This window comes from Camellia sinensis, chromosome 8 (genome assembly GCF_055761805.1).
Source record: "Camellia sinensis isolate YWXY chromosome 8, ASM5576180v1, whole genome shotgun sequence".
Classification (NCBI taxonomy): domain Eukaryota; kingdom Viridiplantae; phylum Streptophyta; class Magnoliopsida; order Ericales; family Theaceae; genus Camellia; species Camellia sinensis.
The window spans coordinates 157,130,985-157,143,892 of record NC_138968.1 but is presented as its reverse complement, the minus strand read 5'-3'; the positions used below and the strand labels follow the sequence as shown (position 1 = coordinate 157,143,892).

Here is a 12,908-nt window from a genome sequence, read left to right as displayed (position 1 = left end):
ACTTTTTACTCAAAGATCCTTAGATCTACTTGTTTGGAGACCTCTACTCACCTTGCTCCTTTGAGATAAAGTGTAGAGCTTGTCGAGGGCTTCATTTTGATCGGAGCAAAGCTTGGTTTCTCCTCCGTTGACTTTTGGGTTTTCTTCCTCCTTCCCCTTCTAAACTTGAGGTAGGGATTTCCTACTCCATTCTATAAGTTTTGTTCTAAGTTTTGGTATTTTGATATGTTGGGGATACTTTGGTAATTTTGGAAAAACCCCTAGTTGTTATAATAAATTAATTTATATAATTAATTTAGGAAAAATTGGGGAATTTAGTTGAATTCATGGAATTAATGAATTTATTGATTAAATGGAGTAGTAGGTTAGTTTAATCACTCACCTATGGAAAATGTTGGAATTACGTTAGTTGATACATTTATTTCCTGTTTAGAAATAACTGTTTTGGGCTATCGGTGGAGGATAGTCGTGATTGTTGTAGACATTGCATGTGGATTAGGAAAAACTGAAACTAATCACATTGGTTAAGTCATTGATTTAGACTGTTGAATTAATACAGAAAATACATGTATTGATTGTGTGTTGTATATGACGAGTGTTTAATACATTGTATATGCATTTTTGTTTGGGAGGAGATAGGGGATGTACTCCACGGTTTAGGGGAAGATAGGGGATGGACCTCTAAACCGGATTTTGTTTGGGAGGAGATAGGGGATGGACTCCATTAGCATCACTTTTATGTGTGCTTATTTATATAGAAGTGTTTTATTGATACAGCACTAAAATGTGTATCAAACTGGAAGTATGAAGTGTTTTGATTTGAGCTTGAGTCTCATTTGTTTGTTGACATTGGAAGAATGTGAATATGATATATATATAATTCACTATTGTAAGTTTGGCCAGGTTCTGAGCCATATTGATAATGTTGGAAAGTGAAACGTGTCGTTGACAATAGTGTCATGAGATTGGATAATGATGTAATTGATTATCTTGGTTAACCATCTATTGAATGCTATTGCTTTATTCAATGCTTATATTTGGTTTAGTATATTTCTACTGGGCTGTGGCTCACCCTTTATGGGAACATCATTTTCAGGTTCAGGTGATAAGCTACCTCCAAGGACTTAGCTTGGAAGGACTTGGATTTTGAAGACTATTTTCAGTTGTTTGCTTTTATTTGTTATTACATGTAAACACTCAAGCCAAGGGCTTAACTTGTAGTTGAGTTAGTACTCATATTTTGTGTCCAAGTGTTGGCTTGGAAAGATGTAAGCCCGTAGGGCATTTACTTGATGTTACGTGTAATGCTTTTCAATAAGAATACTCTGATGAATGGTATAATGGTTGGTTTTCTTTTATTAATGCATGTTAATGTTATATATATTATGGGTTTATTTTGAGGGCGTTACAAATAAACTTAGAAATTAATTATTTTGGTTTGATTTTGTAGAATCATCTTATAATATTTGAGATTGAGAAGGATTTGAGATTATATTCATGGAATTAGAAAGAAATTAGGTTCAATTATATATAATTTGGACGAACTAAGGAATTGAACTTGAAATTAAAAAGTTATGGAATTAATCTTATGGATTTTGTAAGAAATTGGTTTTTGAGTAAGATATTGAAGCTTAGATTTTATAAATGATTTGGCTAAAAGATGAAATTAAGAAATAATTGGGTTCAATTTTATGTAATTGGAAAGAAATAATGAAAGGATGAAGTAATTTGGAGATTAATTTTATAAATTGATGGAAATTGGGTTTTGGATATTAAATTAAATCAGGTTGAAGAATATGAGTTATGATTCTTTAAATTTGTTAACTTTGGATTCAATTTTGAGAATTATTTTTGAATGAAGCTCTATAATTACATGCAACAAAAATTGTTTGAATATTAATTTAATCCATGCAATGGAGTATATAAATGACTTTGAAGAAAAGTTTTAAAAAATTATGAGTCGATGAAAATTGAGAGTTTGATCTTTAAATTTAATAGAAGTTTTGATTTAATTGAGATGAAGATTGATCATGACTCATATTTTATTTTCATGTTTTGATGAAGTTTTGCATGAGTTTGAGGCACGAAATTGGGTTTTGAAAGTTTAATTCACATTTTAGAATTTGTGGGTTTAAAATTGGGTTTGATATGAAGAAAATGAATTAAATTTAAATTTGAATAAATTTAGAATTTGAGAATCAAAAAATGGTTTAATTTTGAATTAAATTTCATACATGCAAATATTTTCCTAAGAGCTTTATAGCTTTAATTTTATGTTTTATAAAACAAAAGAAGAAAAATTTTGAAATCATTGATTTAGTAGTAATTAATAAAGAAGCCAAGTAAGAAATCAATCTATCTGGAAAAGAAGAATTTGGTAATGAAAGAATATGTGAAATGAGAATCCGATTCATTTGAATAAAGAAAGAATAAGCGTAGTAGAACTTCGAATTACTTAAACAGCAAAAGACAAGAAAAGTCAAGTTTGACCAAGGAAGTGATATTGTGTTTCAATGTATATCTATTATGTGTTTGTGTAGGTTATGCGCTACGGCCCGTCTGATCTGTCTTTGGAGCTACCTTTGAGTAACAACCTTGCAAAGATATATTCGATTATGAGTATTTTCTGACTTACATTATACTCTGTTTTATGAGATGATAATTCTGTTCAAATGAATTATTGTCTTGTTTTCCTGAACTGTATTCGTGGCATCCTTAGCATCTGTTTACTATTATTGTTACAGATATCTCCGCCAGTTCCAATTCTTGGAACTTCTGTTTACTATATTGATGGCCATGATATACGTCTATTCGGTTTTCATGACCATTTGTACTATTCTGCTATTGGATGTACCACGCATAACTACTATACTTTCTGTATGAAATATGGATCTGTTAAGCATATGATTTTGATTTTCTATTTACTACTAAAATTGAGCGATTTGGATTACAGTAAGGACATCATTCATAAACCCTTTACACTGTTGTTATTCACTAGGTTTTAACTCATTGTATATGTATATATATGTAGGTGATCAAGCGCGTGACCAGGCTTAGAGGTGTTTGCTTGGAATCTATTTTTGTCAGCCAACCTATGCGCCTTCCCATGGAGGTTCCGGATATGTCAAGTGCCAAGGCTATGTAATCAAAGTTTAAGTTTTTGTTTATTTTGTATATAGGGCTAAGTCCCTTTTGTCTCATCTGTATTTACATGATGACGCATGAATGATGTGATAATATATGTATATAAAAAAATATAAATAAAAAAGTTTAAATATTTTTTGTCTTATGTACGTCTGCTCAGCTCAATGGACGATGTATGTTTGTATTTTGCTTTCGCTAGCCCCTAATATTATGTATCTGTTTAAGAGGCCTTCAGTAATTTTAGAATTACTAGCCGATTACGACGCGAAACCTATAGGGGCAGGTTTGGGTGGTGACATTAGGATTTCTCATTTTTTGAAAGATGTTAACCCAAATAGAGTTCCCACTATTTCTTCACTCAAATATTTTGAAAGTTTTAAAGAAATTTCACAAAACTCTCTTTTAAAAACCCCTCATAACTCCATAGCTCAAACCTAACCCAATATATAATAAATCAACCTTAAAACAAACATAGACTTACAAATATATATATATATATATATATAACTCAAAGAATATCCCTACCTCAAGCCTTAGAAAGGAGAGAAGACAAAAATTTCCAAATTTATGATGACGAAAATCAATCTCCACTGCATACAACATAGTCCTTGATGAGCTATCCGAAAAAGTCTTAAAAACACCAATCTAAAACTCTATAGATTTTGCTAGATCAAAGGATTTGTGAGCATTGGAGAGAGAGAAAGAATGGAGAGGAAAGAGTGATAGAAATATTTTAGAGAGAGAGAGAGAGAGAGAGAGTTATTTGAAATGGGAAAAAAATGAGAAAAGAGTCAAAATAAGGTTTGAAATCACGAAATTTGGAGCTGCCTGACGCGCTTTGCAGCATGTGCAGACCCTTTGGCCGCACATACGGAGCCCTCTTTCTCGCACTTGCAATGACCTTTTCTCACACGTGCGGTTTCACCCAGCATAAAAAGCCCTTCAGTCTTCTCATTCTATACTTGCGGAAACTACCCCCGCATGTGGGCTTAGCCTCATCTCCCGCACATGCAAAAATCACCTCCAGAAATGAAATCCCGGACTGCACAAATTTGCACGTGCAGAACTGGAACCTGGACATAATCTGTTTCTAGGGCATTTCTCACTTCTCCAATTTCGTTCCCATGCCCAAAACTCATATTTTAATTTTGAGAGATTTTAGAAAAACTCAAAACAAGAAAGATATGAAACAAGGCGATGTCACATGACTGATGAGGTCTTGAATTAGAATAAAAAACTCACAGTATAAACTTGAATGAAAACAATTAGAAAGATAGTTGGATTTAAAACCCGAAACATCACAATCCTTATCTCCCTCCGATGAAGATCAGTTGATGAGCCTCCGATGAAGATCAGAGAGGTGAAGATCATAGGGAGAGAGAGTGAAAGAAATCGATGAGCCTCGATTTCTCTCCATCTCTTTTGGTTTCTCTCCTAGTCTCCGGTGAAGATCAGTTGATCACAACAATCTCACCTACCCCACCCCCCCTTTTGGATCGTTGATCACAAACTTCGTCTTCATCTTCTTCACCAAACAAAAAATTCAAAACCCTCTGTTCTATCTCTCTCTAAACCCTAAACCCTTTATTTTCGATCTGTCTGTGAGAATCTGAAACCCTTCAAATGACTTGAAGAAGAATATAAAACCCTTGAAACCCTTGAACCGAAATTATTCCAAATCAGCTTCTAAAGAAGATGAAAATGAAGAAGGTGATGATGAAGCCACTACAACAAAAAACACTTTTAGCGACCTGTTTTTAGTCACCAAAAGTGTAATTTTGGTTGTTGAAAGTATCCGCGACATGAACAAAATTGGTCGTTGAAGCCCTGTCACTAAGTGCTTCGGCGACCAAATCAATTTTGGTTGCCTTTATAAATAAATTGGCGACCAAATAATTCTGTCGCCAAAAGACTAATTTCGTTGCCATAAATTAACATTTAGTCACTAAAAGTAGCCTTCAGCTGATGACATGTTAAGTTTCAGCGACATATAAATGCGTCGCTAAAAATATCTTTCAGTGACTAAAAGAATTGGTTGTTGAATGTTAAACTTTTGGCGACCAATCAAGTTTTGCGTCGCTAAGAAAATTGACACATACTTTCAGCAACATAAATAAAATGTCACCAAAAGTAAATTTACAACTAAAAAAACTTATCACCAAAAATCCATTATTTATAATTTTTTTTAACAATTTCCCTGTTTAATACATAATTCACAAACCTATAAACATAAGCAAAATATAATTCAAATTAAAACACTTGTGCAAAGTATCCAAAATGTAATCTTAATTCAAAAGTAGTACCATATTAAATATAAACAACATATCAAATCCAAAACACCCAATTTAAGTACAAATCTTTTACAATCCCAAACTTGAAACATGTAATGCCCAAAAACCTTCTAAGCTTGCAAATTCATAACAAAAACCTATGACAAAATATATCCAAAAATTCAAAATGTAATCCTTTAATGCTCCCCTAACTATGTTTCATCCATTGCCAATCTGTCAAACATGTGAAAAAAACTTCAAACATGTAATTCCAAAAAACCTTCCAAGCTTGCAAATTCATAACAAAAACCTATGACAAAATATATCCAAAAATTCAAAATGTAATCCTTTGATGCTCCCCGAACTATATTCCATCCATTGCCAATCTGTCAAACATATGAAAAAAAAAATTATAATGTTAAAATGTTAATAATAAAGGTCTTGGTCTAAAAACATTGGTTTCACATTATAGATGAACAAATTGAGAGCAAATTTTCCTACGGTGAATTACAAAATTTCAATATACCAAAATCAAAAAGTAACACATGATTCACTAGTTAAACTTGGCGTATATTCCCAGACTCTACAAATGGATCGAAGAGTATGTTAATTGCTCTGTCATCAAAGAACATCTGCCACCCAGAGAGAAACTACTCGCCTCTGCCAAAACATATTTTCAACAAAAATAAAAATATGCAGTTTCGAATTGCAGATCGGTTTTCTTTTCTATGTACTACTAGTTCTTGTGTTCTGTGTTGCGAATTAATTGAAGTACTTTAAATTTCTATGTATAAGGGGCTAGTTATTGCTCTTGTTTCATTTCAAATAAAAAGTGATATTTTTGTATACAAGATGTGAAAGAGTAATGGTGTGCATGTGAAAGAGTAATGGTGTGCATTAGAAATAGAGTAATGATATAGAAACATAAAAAATAAAAATAAAAAGTTAAACAGAATTTGTATATGGAAGTGCATTAGCCACAAAATCTTGATAAAGAATGGCAGTTGAGTCAGGATTGCACAAAACAATGAATAAACAAAGAATTTTCTACACACAAAAAAAAAGAATAAATAAAGAACGACTCGGAAAAGAATCTGTGCAGAAGGAAGTGTCATGTATCAGTACACCACCTCTTCCCCCACATTTTTAGCTTAATTAATTCAAGTTCAACCATGAAGAAGGGTTGTGACCACTACTACAAAAACAGATAAAGATCACACTTTGATACATGAAAACATCTCACTTTTATTAGAAGTGTGATAAAAAAAATTAGATTAATATTTTCACACTTGATTGGATTGAGTGTGATAATATTTATCTTTTTATCACACTTTTCAATTAAGTGCGATTATATATGTACATTTTTTAATCACACTTTTTAATTAACATATGATATATTTATTTTTTATGTCACTTTTCAATTAAGTGTGATTATATATATATTTTTTATCACACTTTTCAATTAAGTGTGATTACATATATACATTTTTTAATCACACTTTTTAATTAACATGTGATATATTTATTTTCTATGTCACTTTTCAATTAAGTGTCATTATATATATTTTTTTATTACACTTTTCAATTAGGTGTGATTATATATATACATTTTTTAATCACACTTTTTAATTAACATGTGATATATTTATTTTTTATGTCACTTTTCAATTAAGTGTCATTATATATATAAAAAATATATATGTGATTATATATATTTGAATATATTTATTTATATAAAAATATATCCAAAATTGGCGCCTTTTCCTCTTCCACTACTCTATAGCAGACATGACTTCCTCCATTAATTTCCAAACACATATCAGACTCTTCCTTTTCCAATTCGTTTTGCCTCTCTTTCTGATTCAAGAGCCCTAATTTGGTTTGCAACTCCAGATAAATCAGGTAGAGATATTAAGCAAAGTGACTCACTTACAATTGGACTATAAGATGGTCCTGACAATGTGGTTCTGTTAGCTCCCTGTGTGCACATATAGCGAATTAGTGAAGTTCTTTTAACAACGAAATCATTCGTTAATAAACTGAACAGTAATACCTTGTGGGGTTTGTAGGGAAGATCCCCCCATTTCTTTCCTCTCCCATCTATTAGACCGCCTCCTTGCAGTGATATTTCATTGATTCTGTAGAAGATAAGCCATTGGTGCTTACTGTTACTATCTAGCCACAAATTAGGTCCATCTGGTGGCATAAGAGTGCCATCAACCTATAAAAGAATGTAAGTACCAAAAGACATTAGTCTTTTTTACCATTGGAGTCCTGAAAAAAGTCTCAAGAGGAATAGAATGACAACATTAATTACCTGGAACACAAAACCACTCTGACAAGGACGAGTGAAAATTGTGGATTGAATCATGAAGGAATAACTGTAGGGAACAAGGAGGACCACTGACTCAAATAAGCAGCCCATGTCCCACGCTGTTTTGAATGCCTCTGTGTCATTTGTTATTCCATCCCCCACAGCACCAAATTTTCATACATCAAAAATGCCAGTACTTGAATTGTAAGAAGTCCCACCAGTAGTTGGGTCGAAAGGTTCAGGTGGAGGAGAAGGGGGTTGTGAAATTTGGGATAGCGGTGGAGAATGGTGTTTGTGTTTCAATCTAGTTTGGCTGCTGATACTGAACAACCAAAAGGAATGTAAAGAACTAGAAACGACACAGTGTAATGCACCATTATCAGCTTAACTATGCTCAAACAGCTAATCTAGAACAAGTTGATGTTGAACAAAGAGAAATCAATCAATACTACCAGAAATGTACTTTCAATTGTAGCTTGAGAATATAAACAGTTGAAACAGCTTTGTCACTATCAATAAGTGGATGAAATGAGTGAGAATTGAGTACATCCCATGTTTAATGGATGAAAAAAAATCCTTTTGCTCTCCACATTATGAGCATTTTTTTTTAATATTATTTTTTGATCTTGGAGTGCAATGACCACAGTTGTTTGTTTGTATTAATTTGGACTGACTAATATTATTTTGTGTTAGATTGTGGCTGATTCTTACTAATCTCTCCTGTTGAAATTGTGGAGATTTTAGGTATATAGACATCTCTCAACCACATTGCCCGAAGCAATCTCTCCTATTCGAGGATCAATCATGTGATTTCGAATTTTAGGTTTCTCTCTCTCTCTCTCTCTCCCTCTCTCTCTCTGCATTAACATTTTCATCATTTGAAGCTGGTTCTCTGTTTTTTACTTCATTTTTCTGTGCTTCTTATCTCTCAATTGTCTGGTTTTTACCGATCTATTCATATGTTTTTGGTTTATTGATTTATTTCCATGTCTTAGAATCTCTCCATCTATTCCTCAGAAATGCCATACATTTGTATAGGTGAACTTGTTTTATTAGTTTTTTTTTTTTTTTTGTGGGGGGGGGGGGGGACTCTAAAAACTCTAAAAACTAACAGTTTAACAGTTTTGCTTTTGTTAGAGTATATTTGACATGAATCATGTAGTAGTGAAGAGAATATTGATCCTTGCATTAGTGGTAGGCATCAAGGAAAAAAAAATTCATTGAGGAAAACAAGAGGCTTAGAACCATACTACTATTCTAATCAAAATCACCCAAGGCTAACAAATCAATAGACACAAAAAGCACACTGCAGCAAATCAAGAACCTAGTCCAGACCAGAAGAAATACTGCTCCTGCTGCTCTTCTAGAACAAGGTCAATACCCAAACACACCAGACACTACCCATGCACACTGCTACTGCTCTGCTAACTTTAATGACTATATGCACACCAATCCCATTTGATTTAAATAATAAAAAAGATCCCAAAAATGCTATTTTCCTCAAATTAGCTTCAAGTTTTGCTACAAATCTCTCTGAACAGCTCCATGGTTTCATCATACCTCCAAACATGTAAACATAATAACCATTGATGCTTCTATTCTTGTAATCCTACTTTGTTACATGCTTTACCCTCCAATGATTTAATTTCCTTTTGCAAGAGCTTCAAACCAATCAAGTTCATTAAAATATTTGTAAGTAGTAAAATAATAGAGCAATTGACTTGTTTATGTTAAATAAAAATAAATAAATAATAATAATTGAAAACTGACCAAGTGAAGAGAAACATACCTTAAAGCCTTTAATAATTTTAAAAATGCACTAGAAGCAACAATTCCAAATAGTCAATTACTCTTTGGTTATTTTAATACCACTATTCCTGCAACACCAGATAAATCCATTTCAGATAGTTATTTTCAGTACCCAAGAATGTTTAAAACAGAAAATAGGATCACCATATATGCATTATAAATATGGTCCCCTGTCTAGATCTGGTTTGATGTAAATTTCTTGTTCCCAAGCATCCACAAATAAAGATCACTTCCACTACAAATTGATTGAGAGAATCAATAGAATTCACTTCCATTTACCAAGAAATCATGAAATAGAAAACAAAATCACCATACATGATAGTGATGAGTAAAGAAATGTTTTTGGGGCAAAAGAAAATTTTATTAATAAGTAATACAGGGGTTCCAACTTGGAAACAAAATTCTTTATAAAAAAAAATTATAAGAAATCATTACAAAACTTTCTTGATACCTCTAAATTAATCTCCAAACCAAATTACAATTTATACTTCCTTACCAGATCTATGTAAGTAATAAAGTTGTTAATTGAGTACTCCTTTATCTCCTTATAGTCCTTCACCCGGTGCATTTTTCTCACTAGGATAATGTCTACAACTTCCTTTCATCCTGCAATTTCATTGTTAGAAACAGAGTTATTGCACTAAATCAAAAGACTGATTAAAAACTGTGTAGAATAGTGACTCCCTAATTAATTTCTTCAATCCATTCATTTTAAATCCAAATCACCGTCTCATCAACGTTTTCAAATCAACAAGACATATTAATAATAACCCCACCATTTTAAACAAAAACTCCAAACCTTCATGAAATGGACATAAAAGCTATTTCTCGTAATTAACAAATCACAAGCAACAAAAAACTTGGACTTTAGATGGAATGAAGGATTTCCAAATGAGTTTGAATACTAACCTTGAGAGACCTTATGAAGCTTGATGATGACTACAAAATGAAGCTCCACAATATTAACAATTACATTCCCAAGTCCATAACATTTTATCCTTTGCCTCTAATCTCGGGCCAAAATTAGAAATTAATGTCTTTGTCATCTTCCTCCCTTTCCCAAGTAAAAAGATCCCTTCAATATTCTAATCTCAAAACCCAACCATCATAACCATGAAAATGCATGCAAGAATATAAAAATTTAATTACGAGAACAAAACATGGATTTATAAATGATGAAAAATAAAGGACGGGATCTGGGCATATTGTTATTTAAAAAAAAAAAATCTAAATTCATATAGAGGGAAGCTTGAAAGCATAAACAAAGTGCCCAATGTATCATGAAACTTAGTTGTACAAGCAACACAAGCATACATCACCTAACTAGTTCTTTTTTTTTTTTTTTTTTGGAAGGGGGGGGGGAACAAAAGAGTCAGTACTTGCTTGATCTGTAGTTGGTTTCTAACATTTAAACTTTTTTCCCTGAGTTTTCCCGAAAATGTAAATAGGAAACAAAAACAAAATCAAACAAGAGCAACCATCTTTCTTATATCTGCCACAGGGAAATTTGCTTGTGAATAAATGAGAAATCAAGTACTCTAATGTTCTAGATGTTGCAACCTTACGAATTTCTAATATGGCCTCCATAAGAAGAAGAATTGAAACTAACAATAGCAAATCCTCATCTCTAATAGATATGATTGATTGTAAACCTGCAACCATAGATGATCCAATCTAGTCCACATCAAAATTGGCTATCACTCTAGTAGACATCGTGACAAACTTGATTGGGTTTTGGCTTCAAGGTATTTATTTATTTAGCATAGGCCTCTCAACAGATTGATCCATTACTCAAAGGTATTTATTTATTTAGCATAGGCCTCACAGATCGCGCTAGATGCTGCGAAGGGTATTGAATATATTCACGATCACACTAAAAAAAAAAAGCAATTTGATGAGAATATATTGGATGACCTTCGAAAAAAAAGAAGGTACAGATTTTGATGATCAAGACTATACATACCTTGTTTGCCCACATAAGCCCACATGCATTGCAGAGTGTCCTTGGTCCAGCTGGGCCACGACGCATTGCAGGAGTAGAATTTTCACCAACACCACAATGTTGACATCTTCGAACACTGGACAATATTGCAGAAAATGATATTCACTATAAAGATTAATTAGGCGGAAGATAGTGAAGTATCAGTCTATATATTTAAAACAACAATTTGAGATTCAGGTTGCCACTCACACAGTTTCTGGACGAGGTGTGCCATCTCCTTGAAGTCAACTCTTAGTAGAATCCCAACTAGAAGAGGCTGAATTTTTTTTCAATGAAGCAAACTGGCCATTCTTCCGATGCATCATATTAGGATAATACATATAGAAGGAAAAGTTATACTCACAAGCGGTAACACCTCTTACATCAGAATAATCTTTTCTTTTTTCCTTTTCTCTTTTTTCTTTTTTTCTTTTTTTTTTTTGGGTTGTTATTGTTATTGTTAGTTACACTGAAATAATCATTTCACATTCAAATTTCGAACCACTAAAAATCCTATCAAAATAATTGTAACCAAGGGCAAATTGAATGCAGTAAGGATTTTACCAAAATGATTGGGATTGAGGGTTTTGGAAGAAAAGTTCTTCTCATATCAAATATAACCCTACTAAATACAGGGTTTGCTCATGTATTTATGTTTATCCTTAACTTGGAGTATCTAAATCTCCCAAATTTCTTATATATTCCAAATTATTTTGACCAAAATGCACTAACCAATATATAGAACATTTTATGGGACCACGAAAATATGACCTATAGAAGTTAAAAAGTTCTACAGATGTAAAAGGATATGATAATACAATGGCATAAACAGTGTAACCTAACTAGCTAAAGCAACAATCTCAATCCCATATAAACATGAAAACTAACAAATCTATGAGTACATACATACACAGACATAACCATGAATATTCCCAAAATAAAAAATAAAATAAAAATTAGGCATTCGGCGCTGCAGCCTAGCAGTGCTATGCCGTTGGCATTCGGCGGCGCGAGAAAGCAAGAGGGAGAGGGAGAGGGACTACATTCAGAACATCAGAGACAGAGAAGAGAACAGAGCAGCGATCCAAAAAGAGGGTCCCGATTTGCTGCCGCCCACTGTTGCTGCCGCCGAGCACTGCTGTGCCTTTCTCATTCAGCGGCGCGAGAGAGTAGGAGGGAGAGGGAGAGAGAGAAGAAGAAGAGGAGAAGATGAGAAGAAGAAGAAGAGAAGAAGTACATACCTGATCTGTGCTGTGTCGTTCTGTGCTGTGCCGTTTCAAATGGATGAGAAAATGTGAAGAAGTTAGGTCAATTGTTTGTTTATTCACTTGTCAACAATTTTTGGCAATAAAAAATTAGGGTAAAGACAAATAATTTATTGGCAACCAAA

General features: G+C 33.0%; 1 long non-coding RNA gene across 1 annotated transcript; it reads right to left on the bottom strand.

Moving 5' to 3' along the window:
• Positions 1-7,753: 7,753 nt before the first annotated feature.
• Positions 7,754-10,471, bottom strand: LOC114262114 (uncharacterized). Its single transcript, XR_014338525.1, has 3 exons — positions 10,034-10,471; positions 9,518-9,605; positions 7,754-8,050 (listed from the first exon to the last, which is right to left on the bottom strand). It is a non-coding gene; the product is annotated as an uncharacterized LOC114262114 (long non-coding RNA).
• Positions 10,472-12,908: the final 2,437 nt, after the last annotated feature.